The sequence below is a fragment of the Balaenoptera borealis genome (assembly GCF_965194805.1).
Source record: "Balaenoptera borealis genome assembly, chromosome: 4".
Classification (NCBI taxonomy): domain Eukaryota; kingdom Metazoa; phylum Chordata; class Mammalia; order Artiodactyla; family Balaenopteridae; genus Balaenoptera; species Balaenoptera borealis.
Window position 1 is genome coordinate 64789139 of NC_138861.1, and position 22344 is coordinate 64811482.

Below are 22344 nucleotides of genomic sequence, written 5' to 3' on the forward strand. Positions count from 1 at the left end.
TGTCGAAAGCTTTCTCTGCATCTATTGAGATGATCATATGGTTTTTCTCCTTCAATTTGTTAATATGTTGTATCACATTGATTGATTTGCGTATATTGAAGAATCCTTGCATTCCTCAGATAAACCCCACTTGATCATGGTGTCTGATCCTTTTAATATGCTGTTGGATTCTGTTTACTAGTATTTTGTTCAGGATTTTTGCATCTATGTTCATCAGTGATATTGGCCTGTAGTTTTCTTTCTTTGTGACATCTTCGTCTGGTTTTGGTATCAGGGTGATGGTGGCCTTGTAGAATGAGTTTGGGAGTGTTCCTCCCTCTGCTATATTTTGGAAGAGTTTGAGAAGGATAGGTGTTAGCTCTTCTGTAAATGTTTGATAGAATTCGCCTGTGAAGCCATCTGGTCCTGGGCTTTTGTTTGTTGGAAGATTTTTAATCACAGTTTCAATTTCAGTGCTTGTAATTGTTCTGTTCATATTTTCTATTCCTCCCTGGTTCAGTCTCGGAAGGTTGTGCTTTCCTAAGAATTTGTCCATTTCTTCCAGGTTGTCCATTTTATTGGCCTATAGTTGCTTGTAGTAATCTCTTATGATCCTTTGTATTTCTGCAGTGTCAGTGGTTACTTCTTTTTCATTTCTAATTCTATTGATTTGAGTCTTCTCCCTTTTTTTCTTGATGGGTCTGGCTAATGGTTTATCAATTTTGTTTATCTTCTCAAAGAACCAGCTTTTAGTTTTATTGATCTTTGCTATCATTTCCTTCATTTCTTTTTCATTTATTTCTGATCTGATCACAGTTACACCTTCTAGTCAGTTTTACAAAACAAGACTCTAAATATATATATATATACACACACACAGACACACACACAGACATATGTGTGTGTGTGTGTGTGTGTATATATATATATATATATATATATATATATATATATATATATATATATATATATTGTGTTGGTCATAAAGTTCGTTTTGGTTTCCATAACATCTTCTATATATTTATATAGAGAGAATATATATATTCATTAATATATTAATAAGCATCTTTTCCCTTTCCTTTGCCACTTTACAGTCAGTGTGTTGGTGATAGTTAAATATATGTTTATTTTAAATTTTTTTACAGGTAACATTTTAAAATATGTTTTAATTTTTTCTTCCAGTTGTTATGAGATATAATTGACATACAGCACTGTATAATTTTATGGTGTAAAACATAATGATTTGACTTAAACATCATGAAATGATTACCACAATAGGTTTAGTGAACATCCATCATCTCATATAGATAAAACATTAAAGAAATAAAAAAAATTTTCCCTGGTGATGAGAACTCTTAGGACTTACTCCTTTAATAACTTTTATTTATAATGTACAGCAGTGTTAATTATCTTTATCATGTTGTACATTAAATCCATAGTACTTATTTATCTAATTGGATGTTTGTACCTTTTTCATATCTTTTGATTACATTCATTTGATTCCCTCCCCCAACCCCCTGCCCGGTAGCCACAAATCTGATCTCTTTTTCTATGAGTCTGTTTGTCTGAAGTATAATTGACCTACCTCATTGTGCTAATTCCTGGTGTACAACATAGTGATTTGATATTTTATACATTTCAAAATGGTCACAATGATAAGTCTAGTTGTCATCTGTCACCATACAAAGATATTAGATAATTATTGACTATACTCCCCACACTGTACATTTCATACCTATGAGCCATTTCCTTTGTAACTGCAAGTTTTTAACTCTTAATCTCTCTCAACCATTCCTCTCTTCCTCTTACCCCTCCTCTCTGGCAACCACCTGTTCTCTGTATCTGTGACTCTGTTTCTGTTTAGTTATGTTTGTTCATTTTTTTTTTTTTTTTTTTTAGATTTCATATATAAGTGAAATCATAGTATTTGTCTTTCTCTGTTTGACTTATTTCACTTAGCATAATACCCTCTAGGTCCATCCACGTTGTCACAGTTGGCAATATGTCAGTCTTTTTTATGGCTGAATAATATTTTTTAAAATATATATATTTATTTATTTATTTGGCTGTGCTGGGTCTTAGTTGTGGTGTATAGGATCTTTATTTGCAGCGTGTGGGCTCTTAGTTGTGGCATGCAGGATCTAGTTCCCTAACCAAGGATCAAACCCAGGCCCCCTGCATTGAGAGCATGGAGTCTTAACCACTGGACCACCAGGGAAGTCCCTATGGCTGAATAATATTACAGTGTACACATATACCACAGTTTCTTTATCCATTCATTCATCTATGGACTCTTAGGTTGTTTCCATATCTACGCTATTGTAAGTAATGCTGTGATAAACAATAGGGGGGCATATATATTTTTGATTTACTGTTTTGTTTTCTTTATATAAATACCCTGACATGAAACTGCTGGTTGTATGGTAGTTCTATTTTCAATTTTTTGAGAACTCTCCAAATTGTTTTCCATAGTGGCTGCACCAATTTTCATTCCTACCAACAGTGCATGAGGGTTCCCTTTTTTCTGTATCCTTGCCAACACTTGTTATTTGTTGTCTTTTTGATAATAGCTATTCTAACAGGTGTGAGGTGATATCTCATTGTTTTGATTTGCATTTCCCTGATGATTAGTGATTTTGCCATCTGTATGTCTTCTTTGAAAAAATGTCTCATCAAGTTTTCTGCCCATTTTTAATTGGGTTGTTTGTTTTTTGTTGTTGATTGATGATAGTTAAATTTATAGCTGAGTCCTTAGGTAACAGAATGTCAAAGTCAGACTGTGACTGAGCTATAACAAAAGAAACATCATCCAGAGATAGAGATAGAGCCAATGGCTGAAATCTTTGGATTCTCCTTTTGAGGAAAGGGTGAACTATTTAATGTTTCTATAAGCTATGTTTACATTGTACTAGGTGGAAAAATGTAGTTTTTACTACTGTTATTTAGAATTTATTTTATATCAAATGATATATATGGATGTGGAGAAGCCAAAGAGAGGAACTCTGCTGGGTATCATTTCCAACTCCTTTCAACTACCCATGAGGGCCTGGAAAGCTTAAAAGCACATCTCCCAGCCGCATTTGCTTCATGCAAGTAAGATTCCACTAATCTGAGCTGTGGATATGACACAGATGCCTACTTCCTGGTGCTGTTTGTGGAGACAGACAAGATGGTGGCGCCATGAGGCAGTCGTGGCAGCCAAACTCAGGATTCTAACTGTCATCCACCGACTCATGGGTGTCTAGAGGCAGAGGCAGGGTGGCTGGATTTAGGTTCCAGGGCTTAGTCAGAAGCTTCCTGAGTGTCATCAGGTAGTCGTAGCAGCAGCAGCAGCTTCCTGGTTCTTGATTGCAGCTCTAGAAGTAAGCCCTTGAATTCAATCATTCTTATACTCCAGCCCTTCTAAAGATTTCATGAGTGTCTGATTCCTCGCATGAAGTTCCCTTCTGCTTAAAATACCTAGGCTAGTTCAATTTTATGTACAGAAATCTGTGTCTATGAATCTATAGTGTTGTTGTCTGCATCTTAAGATTTCAGAGATTCCGGGAAGACTTTTAGCTCTGGGCCCTTCCCCTACTTTATCCCAGCAAAAACTAAAATGAAACAAACAGAATATAAAACGAGGTCCAAACTAACTACCTTTATTCTGTTTGATGCTGTAAAAGTGAGACAGTTTTCATTAGATTCAGGCTTCATTTTTTGTAGAAATTCATGATTAAGCCTGAGGTAGCAAAGTATAGAAGGAATGATAATGGCTGTAAAGCCAAACACTTACTAAGTATTTAATATATTCCAGATATTATACTAAGCATGTTACATGCATTAATTAATAATCCCAGCAGTTCAATAAGGTAGAATCTTTAATTATTCTCATTTGTATAGGTGAAGAAACTGAAGCTAAGAGAGACTGGGTGACTGGCTTGAGATTACACAACTATTTGAATGGTGCCAGGGCTCACATCTAGAGAGTCCAATTCCAGAACCCACAATCTAACCACAATATTGTGCTGCTTTAAATCCAGAAAATGGGGGCCCCATTCCTACCTCTAACATTTAGCAAATTACTCCTCCACTCTTTGCTAAGTCTCTCACCTGTATAACAGAGATTCTTATACCCTCCCTGAGTTGTGGTAAGGATCCCACGAGCTAAGTTGAGTGAAAATAGCCTGTATGTAAGCAAAGTTATAATAATGTTAAAATTTTTTATCACTAATAAGCTTATAAGATTATTTTCACAAACAAGCAAGAAGGGTGGAGATAGTTGAAGACACTGAGAGACTTGTAAGTGGAAGTGATCAATTTCTTAAAAGAGGAACACGGTCTGTGAATAGAGAGGCTCAGTATAGTAAAGACTTCTTTAATCTACTTGACAATTTTGGCTACTGCTGCCCCTGAATGTTTACAAAGAGCAGGATAATTGGACCCTACTGCCTCTTTCCTTTCTATCCTCCTTCTGTTCTCTGGGTAGGGGTTCAGCTGATAGATCTCTATCCAACTTAGAATTAACATTACCTTGGGCCAGGTTTTTGTTGGCACCAAGTGATTATTATGGTTTGCTATATCTCCTTAAAGAGTAAAGTTTTTTTTTTCACCTTAAATGTATACAATTTTTATTTGTCAATTATACTTCAAAGCTAAAGAAAAAAAGTTATACTTAATCTAACACCAGAGGCTAAGGACCCAGGCTCAGAGTTCAGGTCAAAGATTAAAGTTTTTAAAAAATATTTTTGTTTTTGAATAAATCTACCCCTATAACTCTGATTGTAAATGCAAAAGTGATAAAAGTGATTTTAAAGAATCCTTTTGGTCTCCTGTGCATAGGATGTTCTTAAATTATTTTGAACCCTTGATAAAATGAGTCATGTAGGCAATTCTGTTATAGTATGTTAAATGTTTTCATGTTCTGACATATGTTGCTTTTCTGTGAATTGTGGTATTTGTGTTTCCGGAATGGTTAATGGATCAAATTCATGGCTTATGAGCTTATACTGGAGAACGGCTCAATTCATAGGTTCCTGGAAAAACAGAATTTTCTGAAGCTTCACTCGTCTAACATGATAATCTGTGTGATGCCAAAATTCAGTTATGAAAGGTTTCTGGCAGTTCTGTTTTACAGTATATTACTGGTTTGACAACTGAAATCATGAGCTCTCCATGGTGAAAACAACAAACCCGAAACCCCCCAAATAACAACAACTCTCATGCCATCTCAATCTGTGTTTTTGGCACTCATATCTCTAATTTCTAATTGTTTTAATGGAGTTGCCATTCTCATTGATTTTTTTCAATTTAATCCTTTAGTGCAAACTGGTTGAAGTAAAAATTTGTCAGAAGTCTGTTCCTTTTTGATTCCTTCTTGGCATGACAATGGACAAAATAAAACCACAAAAGTAAAAAGAATGTGTTTTACATGAGCTGGTTACTTATCTTTGAATTTTGGGGGCACTTATTATCACTTTTCTGAGTGTTATCCTCTGATACTACAGACAAGGTTATTTGAGAAACTGAAATGAAGAAAGAATAGGATAAGGTACTTAAGTTTTTTTCTTTAACATGTGGTCAAATCTAATTGTATTTGAACTATGATCCAAAGGAGAAGTTGATATGGAATCAGAGCCATTTTCATATTTTGGAGAAAAACACTTATTCCCTTCAATGGAAAATGTCATTTGTATCAGTTAGAAGCCTTTGGAGAACCACTTGATGAGTGTAAATGATATCCTTTAGCATTTAAATGATGGAAAATAAGTTCAATCTTTATTGGATGGGCAGGCAAAATGGCAGCATATAGGATGAAAGAAAGAAATTTTCCTGTTCATATGAAATAACTTGAGGCAAAAACCTTGGAGTGGTAGAGGAGATATAGCATTGAATTAAATTTGGGTAAGGTGAGCTGAAAGTAGGTAAATAGGAGAATAGGATAGATCAAGATCAATTGATGGATACAGATGGAAATGGAGCAGTAGAGTGAAATTACTAGAATGCTATAGGAATTTTCTCTCTTTGTACAACAGGAGTAGCTAATTCCTGTAGCATCTCATGTCTGGCTTATTGTAGTGGTCTTTGCCCTAACATTTCCCAGAAATGTGTCAAACACTAAACCCTTGTGTCTTCCTGAACTTCAGGGGATAAATATCAAGTTCTCCAAGAGGTGTTCAAAGGCCTTCCTCCATTTCCTCGTGGGGATGAGGGATGATGGAGAGAAAATGCCATAGAATTTTTAAAAATTCAATTTATTTAAACTAAAAAACAAAAGCAAAAGCCGTTCACCCATTCCTCCCACCCTCTCCCCCCACCCCCACCCCTGGCAACCACCAGTTTGTTTTTTATATCTATGAGCTTGGTTGGTTGGTTGATTTATTGATTGATTTCACATAAAAGAGAGATTAAACAGTATTCATCTTTGTCTGATTTATTTCTTTTAGTGTAATGCCCTCGAGGTCCATCTATGTTATCACAAATGGCACAATTTCATTCTTTATTAATTTAATGGCTGAATAATATTCCATTGCATGCATATATATATATGCATGGAATATTATATATATACATGGCACAATATCTTTATCCATTCCTTCATTGATAGGCACTTAGGTTGTTTTCATATCTTGGCTATTGTAAATAGCTATGCTGCAATGGCTATGTTGTAATGACTGTTGTAAACAATGCTGCTGTGAACATGGAGGTGCATAGAATTTTTATTTTTTTCAAAGAAATTATCTTCTTTTTTCCTGCTTTAACTTGAATTCTTCTTCTACATTTTAGGAGGCTAAAGTGCTAAGGTTTGCAAAATCATTTTTCAACTATCTCCTGTAATTCTCATGTAGTTGACCTAGCACCTGATATGGAATGTGGGAGTACTTGCCATCTATTATTTTGTTCTGAATCTTTTGGGTCTCAGATAAAGTGGAGATAGAAAAATGCCCATTTTAATTTCCAGTTTTACTAGTACTCACATTTCTTTGACATTTTTTTCCTAGTTCTTTTTTTTAATTCAAATCACTTTAATTAGCCCCCTTTTTTTTAAAATTTATTTTTTATTTATGGCTGTGTTGGGTCTTCGTTTCTGTGCGAGGGCTTTCTCTAGTTGTGGCAAGCGGGGGCCACTCTTCATCGCGGTGCGCGGGCCTCTCACTATCGTGGCCTCTCTTGTTGCGGAGCACAGGCTCCAGACGCGCAGGCTCAGTAATTGTAGCTCACGGGTCCAGTTGCTCTGCAGCATGTGGGGTCTTCCCAGACCAGGGCTCGAACCCGTGTCCCCTGCATTGGCAGGCAGACTCTCAACCACTGCGCCACCAGGGAAGCCCCTTCCTAGTTGTTTTAAGGAATTTTTTTTGTTAGCTGAAAGTCAATTATAATTCATTAAAAGCAAGGACCATATTGTTATTCTCTTTTATAAACCAAACCATTCCTCCTACCTCACTTCACCTCTCATTCTGACTTGTCACTTAATTCTAAATAACTTGTTGTTTAATTTTAGAATTAACTTACCAGTTGATAACCCCTGCCTCTAGTTATTATACTGATATATAGAAAAGGAATCAATACATATTTCTATAGTTGGAGTGCCAGCAAAGATCAATTTGGCAATAGAAAAAGAAACAATGCAAAAACGAGTGAGGGCAGAAACATATTAGGCATCGAATTTGGCACATCTTTTGGTTCTTATGAAGATACTACGTGGGTTTTTTTTTTCCTTCTTTTTGTAAATTTCAAATCATTCAACTACTCCAGATTTGTTTTTCGTTAAGCCATTAGTCCCTTTTCAGCTGATTTTCTTTGTTTTTCTACTTGGATTAATTCTTTGTTGTTTGGGTCAGATTATTTCTCTATTATTTGTAATTAACTTCTCTTTGCTGATAATTGTTTGTACTCGCTTCTACATACAGAGTGAGCTTAGAATAAGAGACCAATTGAACAAGTTTCAGTTGAGAGTTTCAGATGTGCTTAACATTGGTTTTATCAGTATTTTATTGACTTTATCTATTTTTAGTTTCATGATTTTTTTGAGAAAATTTTCTCTGTTTGGGCAAAGTCTCAACATACTGTTTTAATAAAATTTTTTTATTATAAAATAATACATGCTTATTGTAGAGAATATAGGAAATATAAAGGAGAAAATAAAATCAGCTGTCATTTGATCACACAGAGATAATTACTATTATCATTTTGGTGTGTTTTCCTCTACTCATTTTATGTGTATGTTTAACAAGAGTATTTATAGTGTATGACCTGACTCATTTTGGTTTTATTTCATTTTGTAGGCCACAGATCTAGAATACTGTTAAATGTGATTATTGGCAACCTTGTTTGGCTTTGTAGTTTAATAGGAATGCCTTACCCTAGTGCTCAGTAGAATATTAATAGGTGATATTTTGGACCAGTATTTTGTGACCAAGTAAGTTAGAAAAGCACAAGGTTAAACAAATTTTATTTTTCTTTAACTTCAGGGATTCCCAGGGCCTTAAATATGCCCATATATTGTGAAATGTGGAAGGAGAGTTTACAGTGTTCAAGTTCTCCACAGTTACATGAGTGCAGAATCCTTGATCTTTTTCAAAAATGCCTTGTATGAAATAAACTTCGGGAAATGCTTTTCTTGAGCTTCACTCTTAAGTATGATGTTGCTCTTGGCTTTACATAGATAATATATTCTAATAATGCTAACAATACTATTTCTAGTTCATGAAGTTGCTTTAAAATTTTAAAATTGGGAATAAATATTGAATTTTATTAAGTGCATTTTTTGGACATCTATTGCAATGATTATATATATGTTTTTCCTACTTTGATCTAGATGATATGTTAATAGATTCCCACAATAAATCCAATTTCATTTTACAAGGTTATGCTTTCTAAACCTCAGTTTCAGTGTGTATAAACTAAAGAGAGTAGTGATACCTCCCTCAAAAAGATGTTAAAATTAAACAAGAATATGCATATAATGTGCTTAACAACCATTTCTAGAAAATAGTAAGCTTTTATTATGGTGAAAATAGCTTTGGCTATAACCCATAAGTGTTGGTTAATAGTTCTCTTATTTTATTTTTTTTCTACTTGATGTGTAATTGTTTTAATTTGCTCTTTAAGTCAATAGCTATGTAGGTGGATGTTTTACATGTTCATTTTGGTTAGTTAAAATAAATTATTAGTTTCCTGCTCTATGGCACTGTGACCAGTGTCTGTGTTTTGAATAGTATTTGCTTTAGGAATTTGAGATTTCTCTATTATGGAGTGATATATTATCAGTTTTTTTTTTTTTTTAAATCACTGGTCAAAATACATTTGGGAAGATACTATTTTCTTTTGTAGGCTACAGAGTTTAATCTATATTTGTGGATTGAAAAGCATGAGATGAGGCCGGATCAAGATGGTGGAGTAGGAGGACGTGGAACTCACCTCCCCACATGAACATATTAAATCCATCTACATGTGGAACAATTCTCACTGAAAACGAACTGGGAACTGACAGAAAGACTCCTATATAACCAAGGCTATAGGAAAGACCCACATGTAATTAGGTAGGAAGGGAAGATAAGTGATTGGGTTGGGACCTGTACCCTGGGGGGGGGGACTCAGAGGAAAAGAGAATACACAGCTGGAGACCCACCTGGGAGAGTGAGTGCCCCAGTCCTGGGGACCTACACAGGGAAGACAAGCCCCATTGACTGGTGGGAAGACTGTTGGTACTAACAGGAGGGCTGTGGGAAGCCTGGACTCTGCTTGCGATGAGTGTACACATACTGGTTTGCCTGGAGCAGCATGGAAAGGGTGGATTGAAATTGTCCTGAGTTGAGTGAATGCTCCAGCCCTCCTTACTCCACATCAAAGCATGGCACTGGATCTAGGGCTGCCCTGACCAGGGAGAAGATTTGGCCATGTGACACAGGTGACCTGGTCCCAGGGTGGAGCCTGGGTGGGGCAGTGGTGGCCATTGTTGGAGCTTACTCAAGCAGTGCCTCAGAAGTAACCCAGAAATCTGGTGGTGGCCACTCCACCACTGCTCATGCCCCAATATATGCTGAGAGTTCATGCAGGCCCCGCCTGCCCTGAGGTGTGGTTCCACAACAGAGTGAGTGTGGCAGTCTATGTGGAGTGATCAGCTGAGAGGGACAAAGTTGACTTGATCCATGGCTGCATCTGAGCAGAGTGAGGGAAACAATTGCGGGCATCTGCACAGGCAGTGCATCAGAGATACTCGGACCTCTATGGCCAACATGGGCTGAGAGCTCTTGCAGGCCTCCCTTGCTTCATTGCTCCCCCACTCTGGGGCGAGAGTCTTGGTGCTGAGAGAGAGGAAAGTGCACATTTAAAGAAAACAGAGCTAGCTCGGGCATCACCCTCAGGACTTTTGCCCCAGCAACCTGGGTTCAGACACTCATAGGCAGTGAAGGCCAGTGAGCAGAGGGAAGTGCCACCTCACACCCATCTCCTCCTCTAGCTCCTGCATCTCTAGTGCCACCTCCACCAAGGTGATAGCTGTCAGCACACCCTGAGGAAAGATGTGACTTGCATATATGTCAAATCCAGCTCTCCTACCAAAGGCATTGAACACACACAGTCTGTATAGAAATGCCTCCCACATAAGAATACCACTTCAAGACTGCAATAGGTAACTGTTTCACCTAAATTCATAGAGGCAGAGAAAGTTAAGCAAAATGAAAAGGCAGAGGAACTGGTCTTAGTTGAAAAGGCAAGAGAAAAACCCTGAAAAAATAAATATTAAAACAGAAATAAACAATTTACCAGATAAAGAATTCAAAGCATTGATGATAAGAATGTTAACGGAATTAAGGAAAAGAATAGATGAACATAGTGAAAATTTTAACAAGGAAGTAGAAAATACAAAAAGATCCATTCAGAAATGAAGAATTCAAAAGCTAAAGTAAAAAATAATGGCGTGAATAGCAAACTGAGTGATAGAATGCATAAGTGATCTGGAAGACAGAATAATGAAAATCATTGACTCAGAACAACAAAAAGAAAAACAAGGGACTTTCCTGGCGGTCCAGTGGTTAAGACTGCACTTCCACTGCAGGGGTCATGGGTTCAGTCCCTGGCCGGGGAACTAAGATGCTACATGCTGCATGGCACAGCCAAAAACAAACAAACAAACAAAACCCAAATTAACAAAAATGAAAATAGTTTGAGATCTCTGGGATAACAGTAAGCTGACCAACATTCGCATTATAGGAGTCCCAGAAGGAGAGGAGATAGAGAAGGGGATAGAAAATGTTTTTGAGGAAATTATGGCTGAAAAGTTCCCAAACCAGAAGAAGGAATCAGATATCCAGGCACAGGAAGCACAGAGAGTCCCAAATAAGCTGAACCCAAACAGACCCACACTGAGACATATCATAGCAAAATGGCAAAACCTAAAGAGAGAATTCTAAAGGCAGCAAGAGAAAAACAGTCATACACAAAGGAATCTCCATAAGACTATCAGCTGAATTTTCCACAGAAACTTTGCAGGACAGAAGGAAGTGGCATGATATATTCAAAGTCCTGAAAGATCTTTTAGAATATGTTTGACCTTAAATGACTACCAGTTTAAATCAAGTAGATAAAGTTATAGGTCAACATATATGAAGCCCAGGGTAACCAAAAATCAAGTACCTTCAATAGATACACACAAAAAGAAAGGAACACAAAGAAACTAAAGAAACTATCAAACCATAGGGAAGAAACAAAAAGAAGCAATAAACAAAGAAAAACTATAAAACAACTGGAAAACAAGTAATAAATGGCAATAAGTACATACTTAGCAATAATTACTTTAAATGTCAGTGGACTAAATTCTCCAATCAAAAGACATAAAGTGGCTGATTGGATTAAAAAACAAGACCCATCTATGTGCTACCTACCAGAGACTCACTTCAGAGCTAAAGACACAAACAGGCTGAAAGTGAGGAAATGGAAAAATATTTCATGCAAAAGGAAAATACAAGGTAACAGAGGTAACAATACTCATATCAGTCAAAATAGGCTTTAAAACAAAGGATACAACAAAAGACAAAGAAGGACATTATATAATGATAAAGGGACTAACACAAGAAGGGGATATTATGCTTATTAACATATATGAACCCAATACAGGAGCACCTAAATATATAAAACAAATACTAATAAACATAAAGGGAGAAATTGACAATAATACAATAATAGCTAGAGGCCTTAACACCCTACTTACACCAATGGACAGATCATCCAGACAGAAAATCAGTAAGGCAATGGTGGTCTTAAATGATACAACAGATCATTTGGACTTAATAGATAACTACAGGACATTCTATCCAAAACAGCAGAATACACATTCTTTTCAAGTTCACATGGAATGTTCTCTAGGGTAGGTCACATGCTAGGCCACAAGTCTCAACAAATTTAAGAGGCTAGAAATTATATCAAGTATTTTCTCTGATCACAGTGGTATGAAACTAGAAATCAATTACAGAAAGAAAAATGGGAAAAGCACAAACATGTGGAGACAAAACAACATGCTACAAAAAACCAGTGGTCAATGAAGAAATCAAAGAGGAAATCAGAAAATACCTAGAGACAAATGAAAATGGGAACACAACTCTCCAAAATCTGTGGGATGCAGCAAAAAGAGTTCTAAGAGTGAAGTTTACAGAAATACAGGCCTTCCTTAAGAAACAAGAAAAATCTCAAACAACTTAACCTACCACCTAAAAGAATTAGAACAAGAACAAAGCCCAAAGTCACCAGAAGGAAGGAAATAGTAAAAACCAGAGAGAAAATAAATCAAATGGAGACCAAAAAAAAAAAAAAAATTGAAAAGATCAATGAAACCAAGAGCTGCTTTTTTAAAAAAACATAAACAAAATTGATAAATCTTTAGCCAGGCTCACCAAGAAGAAAAGGGAAAGGACCCAAATAGACAAAATAAGAAGAGAAAGAGGAGAAATAACAATTGATACTACAGTGATACAAAAATTTATGAGAATACTGTGAACAAATTGGACAACCTAGAAAAAAATGGACACATTTCTAGAAAGATACAACCTGCCTAGACTGAATCAAGAAGAAACAGACAATCTGAACAGAATGATCACTAATGCTGAAATTGAATTTGTAATTAAAAAAATCCCAACAAACAGAAGTTCAGGACTGGATGGATTCACAAGAGAATTCTACCAAATATATAAAGAAGAGCTAATACCTGTCCTTCTCAAATTATTCAAAAAAATTGAAGAGGAGGGAATATTCCCATATTCATTCTATGAGACTACCATTACCCTTATACCAAAACCAAAAAAAATATTTTGGTTACCCTGGGCTTCAGATTTAATACAATCCTTATCAAGATACCCAAAACATTTTTCACAGAACTAGAACAAATGTATATGGAAATCACAGAAGACCCTAAATAGCAAAAGCAAAGTTGAGAAAAGAGAACAAAGCTGGAGGTATCATGCTTCCAAGCTTCAGACCATACTACAAAGCTACAGTAAGCAAAAGAGCATGGTATTTGCAAAAAAACAGACACATAGATCAATGGAACAGAATAGAAAGCCCTGAAATAAACCTGTGCACCTATGGTCAATTAATTTATGATAAAGGAGGCAAGAATACAGTGGAGTAAAGACAGGTTCTTCAAAGTGGTGCTGGGAAAACTGGATGGCTACATATAAAAGAATGAGATTAGAACACTTCCTCAGAGCATATATAAAAATAAACTCAAAATGCTTTAAAGACCTAAATGTAAGACCTGAAACCATAAAATTCCTAGATGAGAACATAGGGAGAATACTCTGACATACACCACAGGAATATTTTTTTTGGATCATTCTCCTAAAGCAAAAGAAATAGAAGCAAAAATAAACAAATGGGACCTAAATAAACTTAAAACTTTTGCACAGCAAAGGAAACCATCGATAAAACTTAAAGACAACCTACTGAATGCAAATGATATAACTCACAAGGGATTAATATCCAAAATATAAACAGCTCATACAACTAAGTATCAAAAACAAACAAACAAACAACCCAGTTAAAAAATGGAAAGAAAAAACTTGGATGGATATTTTTCCAAAGAAGACATACAGATGGCCAACAGGCATATAATAAATGCTTATAGCTAATTATTAGAGAAGTTCAAATCAAAACCACATTGAGATATCACCTCACACCTGTCAGAATGGCTATCATCAAAAACTCTACAAATAACAAATGTTGATGAGGATGTGGAGAAAAGTGACCCTTGTATACTATTGGTGGGAATGTAAATTGTGCAGCCACTATGGAAAATAGTATGGAGGTTCCTCAAAAAACTAAAAATAGAACTACCAGCAATTCCATTTCTGGGTATATGTCTGGAAAAAATGAAAACACTAATTTGAGAAGATACATGCACACCAATATTCATAGGAGCACTATTTACAATAGCCAACATATGGAAGCAAATCAAGTGTCTATCAACAGACAAACTGATAAAGAAGAAGTGAAATATATATACAATGGAATATTACTCAGCCATAAAAAAGAATGAAATTCTGCCATTTTCAATACCGTGGATAGACCTAGAGAATATTATGCTTAGTGAAGTAAGTCAGACAGAGAAAGACAAATACTGTATGATCTTACTTATATGTGGTATCTAAAAGATGAAACAGATAAATATATATATAGCAAAACAGAAACAGATTCAAAGGTATAGAGGACAAACTAGTGATTACCAGTGGGGAGAGGGAAGTGGGGAGGGGAAAAATAGGGATATGGGATTAAGAGATACAACTACTATGTGTAAAATAGGTAAGCAACAAGGATACATTATAGAACAGGGAATTATAACCATTATTTTGTAATAACTTTAAATGGAATATAATCTATACAAATACTGGATCATTATGTTGTATACCTGAAACTAATAGTGTAAATCAACTATACCTTAATTTTTAAAAAAACCCTGATTCTTGTCAAAAAATTATTAGTTGAATTATTTTAATTCTCAGTAAGAAATGCTACCTATCAGTTTATTGTTTCTTGCCTGAACATTGATTTTTGTCTGAAATTATCATTCCGACTTTTTAATTTGCATTTGTCTGCTATTTTTCTTTTCTTTTTTGACTACTTGATCTGTCAGAAGTTCTCCCTGTGCAGAAACTATTTTGTTTCAGACAATTTCTTTATTTAATACTCTGAACTTGATTTATATTTGACTTCATATTTAGCATTTAAAGGTTTGTGACTGTTGTTTCTTTGTTGTGGATGACATCTTTTTATCAACATAAAATAGCATCCAAATTTGTTTTTAATTATAATAGCATTTAGTTTAACTGATAATTGGTGTTAACTTTTTGAGGTTATTTTGTTGACTGACAGTTCAGAAAATAACACTCAAATGACATTGTTCAACTGACGATGGCTTTATTACTTAACTGCAGTAAGATAGAAAAACACCTATGGGTGGATATTTAAGGAGTTTTGTGGTTTGGTTTAAGGTGGGTATTCAATGCAGGAGACTGAATACAATTGTGCAAAGTCTTTGATATTATAGTTTAGGATAGGTGGACACAGCAAGATGAGAGTTTTGAAGGAAGTCTCGATGAATAAACAGTTCTTAGATAACAGAGAAGTTTACCTACTTGAGAAATCACTTTTCCTGAGAAGGGAGTTATTTACCCTAATGCCCAAGGAGGAGGCAAGTTGAGCTGTCTATTGTTTGGATAACTGGATTTTAATGAGTTCATAATGGATTTTTATGAGTTCACAATAACAGTAATGTTATTTGAAACTTTATTTTCCTGGGCAAGAATTTACTGGAATAGTAAAATCCTGTTAGTGTCAGACAGTCAATTCTTGATTCTATTAAATTTTAGTTACAAGCAGTTTGTTCTCATTTTGATAAATCTTTGCCTATCCTTTAAAAACATTTTAGTGCCATTTTATTTTAGGTATGTCTCTTGGAAGCAGTGTGTATTTAGATTATGTCTCTTAATTCAGTTTGAAAATCTTTGTACTGTAACAGAGAAATGTAAGCTTTTTGTACTACAATCAAATATTTTATCTTCAGTCCTTCATCTTTTAAAAAATATTTTCTTAGTCTTATGGAATGTGGCTGTTTTCTTTAGTTTTATCTGCTCTAGTAATGGAAAGCTGCAGTCTTCATCTATGTTATAATCTGAAATTCAGCCATTCTTTTTTTTTTTTTTTGGCTACATTGGGTCTTCATTGCTGCATGCCAGCTTTCTGTAGTTGCAGGGAGCAGGGGTTATGCTTGGTTGCGGTGCACGGAATTCAGCCATTCTTAACTGAATACATGCTACCTTCAATATCTCTTCTTTCAATCATTATTTTTTATATTTTTGTTCAACTTTTTACTCCAACTAACAATAGTTATTTACATTTAACTTTGTTAAATTTTTCTCATAGTGCACCATTTGTGTCTTTATATCCTAACTTTCCCATTCTTTAACTCAACTTTTTTTTTTCTTTTAATTTTTATTGGGGTATAATTGCTTTACGATGGTGTGTTAGTTTCTGCATTATAACAAAGTGACTCAGCTATACGTATACATATATCCCCATAACTCCTCCCTCTTGCATCTCCCTCCCACCCTCCCTATCTCACCCTTCTAGGTGGTCACAAAGCACCGAGCTGATCTCCCTGTGCTATGCGGCTGCTTCCCACTAGCTATCTATTTTACATGTGGTAGTATATATAAGTCCATGGCACTCTCTCACTTCGTCCCAGCTTACCCATCCCCCTCCCCGTGTCCTCAAGTCCATTCACTACGTCTGCATCTTTATTCCTGTCCTGCCCCAAAGTTCTTCAAACCATTTTTTTTAGATTCCATATATATGTGTTAGCATACGGTATTTGTTTTTCTCTTTCTGACTTACTTCACTCTGTATGACAGACTCTAGGTCCATCCACCTCATTACAAATAACTCAATTTCGTTTCTTTATATGGCTGACTAATATTCCACTGTATATATGTGCCACATCTTCTTTATCCATTCATCTGTCGATGGACACTTAGGTCGCTTCCAATGTCCTGGCTACTGTAAATAGAACTGCAATGAACATTGTGGTACATGACTCTTTCTGAATTATGGTTTTCTCAGGGTAAGTGCCCAGTAATGGGATTGCTAGGTCGTATAGTAGTTAGTAGTGCTATTTTTAGTTTTTTAAGGAACCTCCATACTGTTCTCCATAGTGGCTGTATCAATTTACATTCCCACCAACAGTGCAAGAGGATTCCCTTTTCTCCACACCCTCTCCAGCATTTATTGTTTCTAGATTTTTTGATGATGGCCATTCTGACTGGTGTGAGGTGATACCTCACTGTAGTTTTGATTTGCATTTCTCTAATGATTAGTGATGTTGAGCATCCTTTCATGTGTCTGTTGGCAATCTGTATATCTTCTTTGGAGAAATGTCTATTTAGGTCTTCTGCCCATTTTTGTATTCGGTTGTTTTGTTTTTTTGATATTGAGCTGCATGAGCTGCTTGTAAATTTTGGAGATTAATCCTTTGTCAGTTGCTTCATTTGCAAATCTTTTCTCCCATTCTGAGGGTTGACTTTTCATCTTGTTTATGTTTTCCTTTGCTGTGCAAAAGCTTTTAAGTTTCATTAGGTCCCATTTGTTTATTTTTGTTTTTCTTTGCATTTCTCTAGGAGGTGGGTCAAAAAGGATCTTGCTGTGATTTATGTCATAGTGTGTTCCGCCTGTGTTTTCCTCTAAGAGTTTGATAGTGTCTGGCCTTCCATTTAGGTCTTTAATCCATTTTGAGTTTATTTTTGTGTATGATGTTAGGGAGTGTTCTAATTTCATTCTTTTACATGTAGCTGTCCAGTTTTCCCAACACCACTTACTGAAGAGGCTGTCTTTTCTCCATTGTATATTCTTGCCTCCTTTATCAAAAATAAGGTGACCATATGTGCATGGGTTTATCTCTGGGTTTTCTATCCTGTTCCATTGATTTATATTTCTGTTTTTGTGCCATTACCATACTGTCTTGATTACTGTCGCTTTGTAGCATAGTATGAAGTCTGGGAGCCTGATTCCTCCAGCTCCATTTTTTTTTTTCTCAAGATTGCTCTGGCTATTTGGGGTCTTTTGTGTTTCCATACAAATTGTGAAATTTTTTGTTCTAGTTCTGTGAAAAATGCCAGTGGTAGTTTGATAGGGATTGCACTGAATCTGTAGATTGCTTTGGGTAGTATAGTCATTTTCACAGTGTTGATTCTTCCAGTTCAAGAACATGGTATATCTCTCCATCTGTTTGTATCATCTTTAAATTCTTAGATCAGTGTCTTATACTTTTCTGCATACAGGTCTTTTGTCTCCTTAGGTAGGTTGATTCCTAGGTATTTTTTTGTTGTTGTTGCATTGGTAAATGGGGGTGTTTCCTGAATTTCTCTCTCAGATTTTTCATCATTAGTGTATAGGAATGCAAGAGATTTGTGTGCATTAACTCTGTATCCTGCTACTTCAGCAAATTCATTGATTAGCTCTAGTACTTTTCTGGTAGCATCTTTAGGATTCTCTATGTATAGTATCATGTCATCTGCAAACAGTGATAGCTTTACTTCTTCTTTTCCAATTTGGATTCCTTTTATTTCTTTTTCTTCTCTGATTGCTGTGGCTAAAACTTCCAAAACTATGTTGAATCATAGTGCTGAGAGTGGGCAACCTTGTTTTGTTCCTTATCTTAGAGGAAATGGTTTTAGTTTTCACCATTGAGAATGATGTTGGCTGTGGGTTTGTCATATATGGCCTTTATCATGTTCAGGTAAGTTCCCTCTATGCCTACTTTCTAGGGATTTTTTTTATAATAAATGGGTGTTGAATTTTGCTGAAAGCTTTTTCTACATCTATTGAGATGATCATATGGTTTTTCCCCTTCAATTTGTTAATATGTTTTATAACATTGATTGATTTGCATATATTGAGGAATCCTACATTCCTGGGATAAACGCTACTTGATCATGGTGTATGATCCTTTAAATGTGCTGTTGGATTCTGTTTGCTAGTGTTTTGTTGAGGATTTTTGCATCTATGTTCATAAGTGATGTTGGCCGGTAGTTTTCTTTCTTTGTGACATCTTTGTCTGGTTTTGGTATCAAGGTAATGGTGGCCTTGTAGAATGAGTTGGGGAGTTTTCCTCCCTCTGCTATATTTTGGAAGAGTTTGAGAAGGATAAGTGTTAGCTGTTCTCTAAATGTTTGACAGAATTCGCCTGTGAAGCCACCTGGTCCTGGGCTTTTGTTTGTTGGAAGATTTTTAACCACAGTCTCAATTTGAGTGCTTGTGATTGGTCTGTTTATATTTTCTGTTTCTTCCTTGTTCAGTCTCAGAAGGTTGTACTTTTCTAAGAATTTGCCATTTTTTCCAGGTTGTCCATTTCATTGGCATAGAGTTGCTTGTAGTGATCTCATGATCCTTTATATTTCTGCAGTGTCAGTTTTTAATTCTCTTTTTTCATTTCTAATTCTATTGATTTGAGTCTTCTCCCTTTTCTTCTTGATGAGTCTGGCTAATGGTGTATCAATTTTGTTTATCTTCTCAAAGAACCTAGTTTTAGTTTTATGGATCTTTTCTGTTGTTTCCTTCATCTGTTTTTCATTTATTTATGATCTGATCTTTATGATTTCCTACGTTTTGCTAACTTTGGGAGTTTTTTTTCTTCTTTCTGTAATTGCTTTAGGTGTAAGTTTAGGTTGCTTATTTGAGTTGTTTCTTGTTTCTTGAGGTAGCATTGTATTGCTATAAACTTCTCTCTTAGAACTGCTTTTGGTGCATCCCATAGGTTTTGGGTCATCATGTTTTCACTGTCATTTGTTTCTAGGTATTTTTTGATTTCCTCTTTGATTTCTTCAGTGATCTCTTGGTTATTTAGTAATGTATTGTTTAGCCTCCATGTATTTTTATTTTTACAGATTTTTTTCTTGTAACTGATATCTAGTCTCAGAGCATTGTGGTTGGAAAAGACACTTGATACGATTTCAATTTTCTTAAATCTACCAAGGCTTGATTTATGACCCAAGATATGCTCTATCCTGGAGAACGTTCCATGAGCACTTGAGAAGAAAGTGTATTCTGTTGTTTTTGGTGGAATGTCCTATAAATATCAATTAAGTCCATCTTGTTTAATGTATCATTTAAAGCTTGTGTTTCCTTATTTATTTTCATTTTGGATGATCTGTACATTGGTGAAAGTGGGGTGTTAAAGTCCTCTACTTTGATTGTGTTACTGACGATTTCCCCTTTTATGGCTGTTAGCATTTGCCTTATGTATTGAGGTGCTCCTGTGTTGGGTGCATAAATATTTACAGTTGTTATTATCTTATTCTTAGATTGATCCCTTGATCATTATGTAGTGTCCTTCTTTGTCTCTTGTAATAGTCTTTATTTTAAAGTTTCTTTTGTCTGATATGAGAATTGCTACTCCAGCATTCTTTTGATTTCCATTTGCATGGAATATCTTCTTCCATCCCCTCACTTTCAGTCTGTGTGTGTCCCTGGGTCTGAAGTGGGTCTTTTGTAGACAGCATATACAGGTCTTGCTTTTGTATGCATTTAGCCAGTCTATGTCTTTTGGTTGGAGCATTTAATCCATTTACATTTAAGGTAGTTATTGATATGTATGTTGCTATTACCATTTTCTTAATTTTTTCGGGTTTGTTATTGTAGGTCTTTTCCTTCTCTTGTGTTTCCTGCCTAGAGAAGTTCCTTTAGCATTGGTTGTAAAGCTGGTTTGGTGGTGCTGAATTCTCTTAGCTCTTGCTTGTCTGTAAAGATTTTAGTTTCTCCGTCGAATCTGAATGAGATACTTGCTGGGTAGAGTAATCTTTTTTGTAGGTTCTTCCCTTTCATCACTTTAAATATGTCCTGCCAGTCCCTTCTGGCTTGGAGAGTTTCTGCTGAAAGATCAGCTGTTAACCTTAGGGGGATTCCCTTGTATATTATCTGTTGTTTTTCCCTTGTTGCTTTTAATATTTTTTCTTTTTATTTAATTTTTGATAATTTGATTAATATGAGTCTTGGCATGTTTCTCCTTGTATTTATCCTGTATTGGACTCTCCGTGCTTCCTGGACTTGATTGACTATTTCCTTTGCCATATTAGGGAAGTTTTGAACTATAATCTTCAAATATTTTCTTGGTCCTTTTCTTTTTCTCTTCTTCTTCTTGGACCCCTGTAATTCGAATGTTGGTGCACTTAATGTTTTCCTAGAGGTCTCTGAGACTGTCCTCAATTCTTTTCATTCTGTCTTTTATTCTGCTCTGCAGTAGTTATTTCCACTATTTTATCTTCCAGGTCACTTATCCATTTGTCTGTCTCAGTCATTCTGCTATTGATTCCTTCTAGAGAATTTTAAATTTCATTTATTGTGTTGTTCATCATTGTTTGTTTGCTCTTTAGTTCTTCTAGGTCCTTGTTAAACGTTTCTTGTAGTTTCTCTATTCTATTTCCAAGTTTTTGGATCATCTTTACTATCATTACTCTGAATTCTTTTTAAGGTAGACTGCCTATTTCCTCTTCATTTGTTAGCTCTGGTGGGTTTTTACCTTGCTCCTTCATCTACTGTGTGTTTCTCTGTCCTCTCATTTTGCTTAACTTACTGTGTTTGGGGTCTCCTTTTCTCAGGCTGCAGGTTCATAGTTCCCATTGTTTTTGGTGTCTGCCCCCAGTGGCTAACGTTGGGTCAGTGGGTTGTGTAGGCTTCTTGGGGGAGGGGACTGGTGCTTGTGTCCTGGTGGATGAGGCTGGATCTTGTCTTTCTGATGGGCAGGACCACCTCCGATGGTGTATTTTGTGGTGTCTGTGACATTATTATGATTTTAGGCAGCCTCTCTGCTAATGGGTGGGGTTGTGTTCCTGTCTTGCTAGTTGTTTGGCATAGGGTGTCCAGCACTGTAGCTTGCTGTTCGTTGAGTGGAGCTTAGTCTTAGCATTGAGATGGAGTAATCTGGGAGAGCTTTCGTCATTTGATATTACATGGAGCCAGGAGGTCTCCGGTGGACCGATGTCCTGAACTCGCCTCTCCCACCTCAGATGCACAGGGCTGACACCTGGCTGGAGCCTGAAGACCCTGTCAGCCACACAGCTTAGAAGAAAAGGGAGAAAAAAAGAAAGAATGAAAGAAAAAATAAAATAAAGTTATTAAAATAAAAAATAAAAAAATTATTAAAAATCAAAAAATTAAAAAGTAACAAAAAAAGAAGGAAAGAAGGAAGAGAGCAGCCAAACTAAAGTACAAATCCACCAGTGATAACAAGCGCTAAAAAGTATACAAAAAGAAAAATGGGAGAGACAGAACCTGAGGACAAATTGTAAAACAAAGTTATACAGAGAAAATCACAGAAAGAAGCATACACAAACACTCACAAAAAGA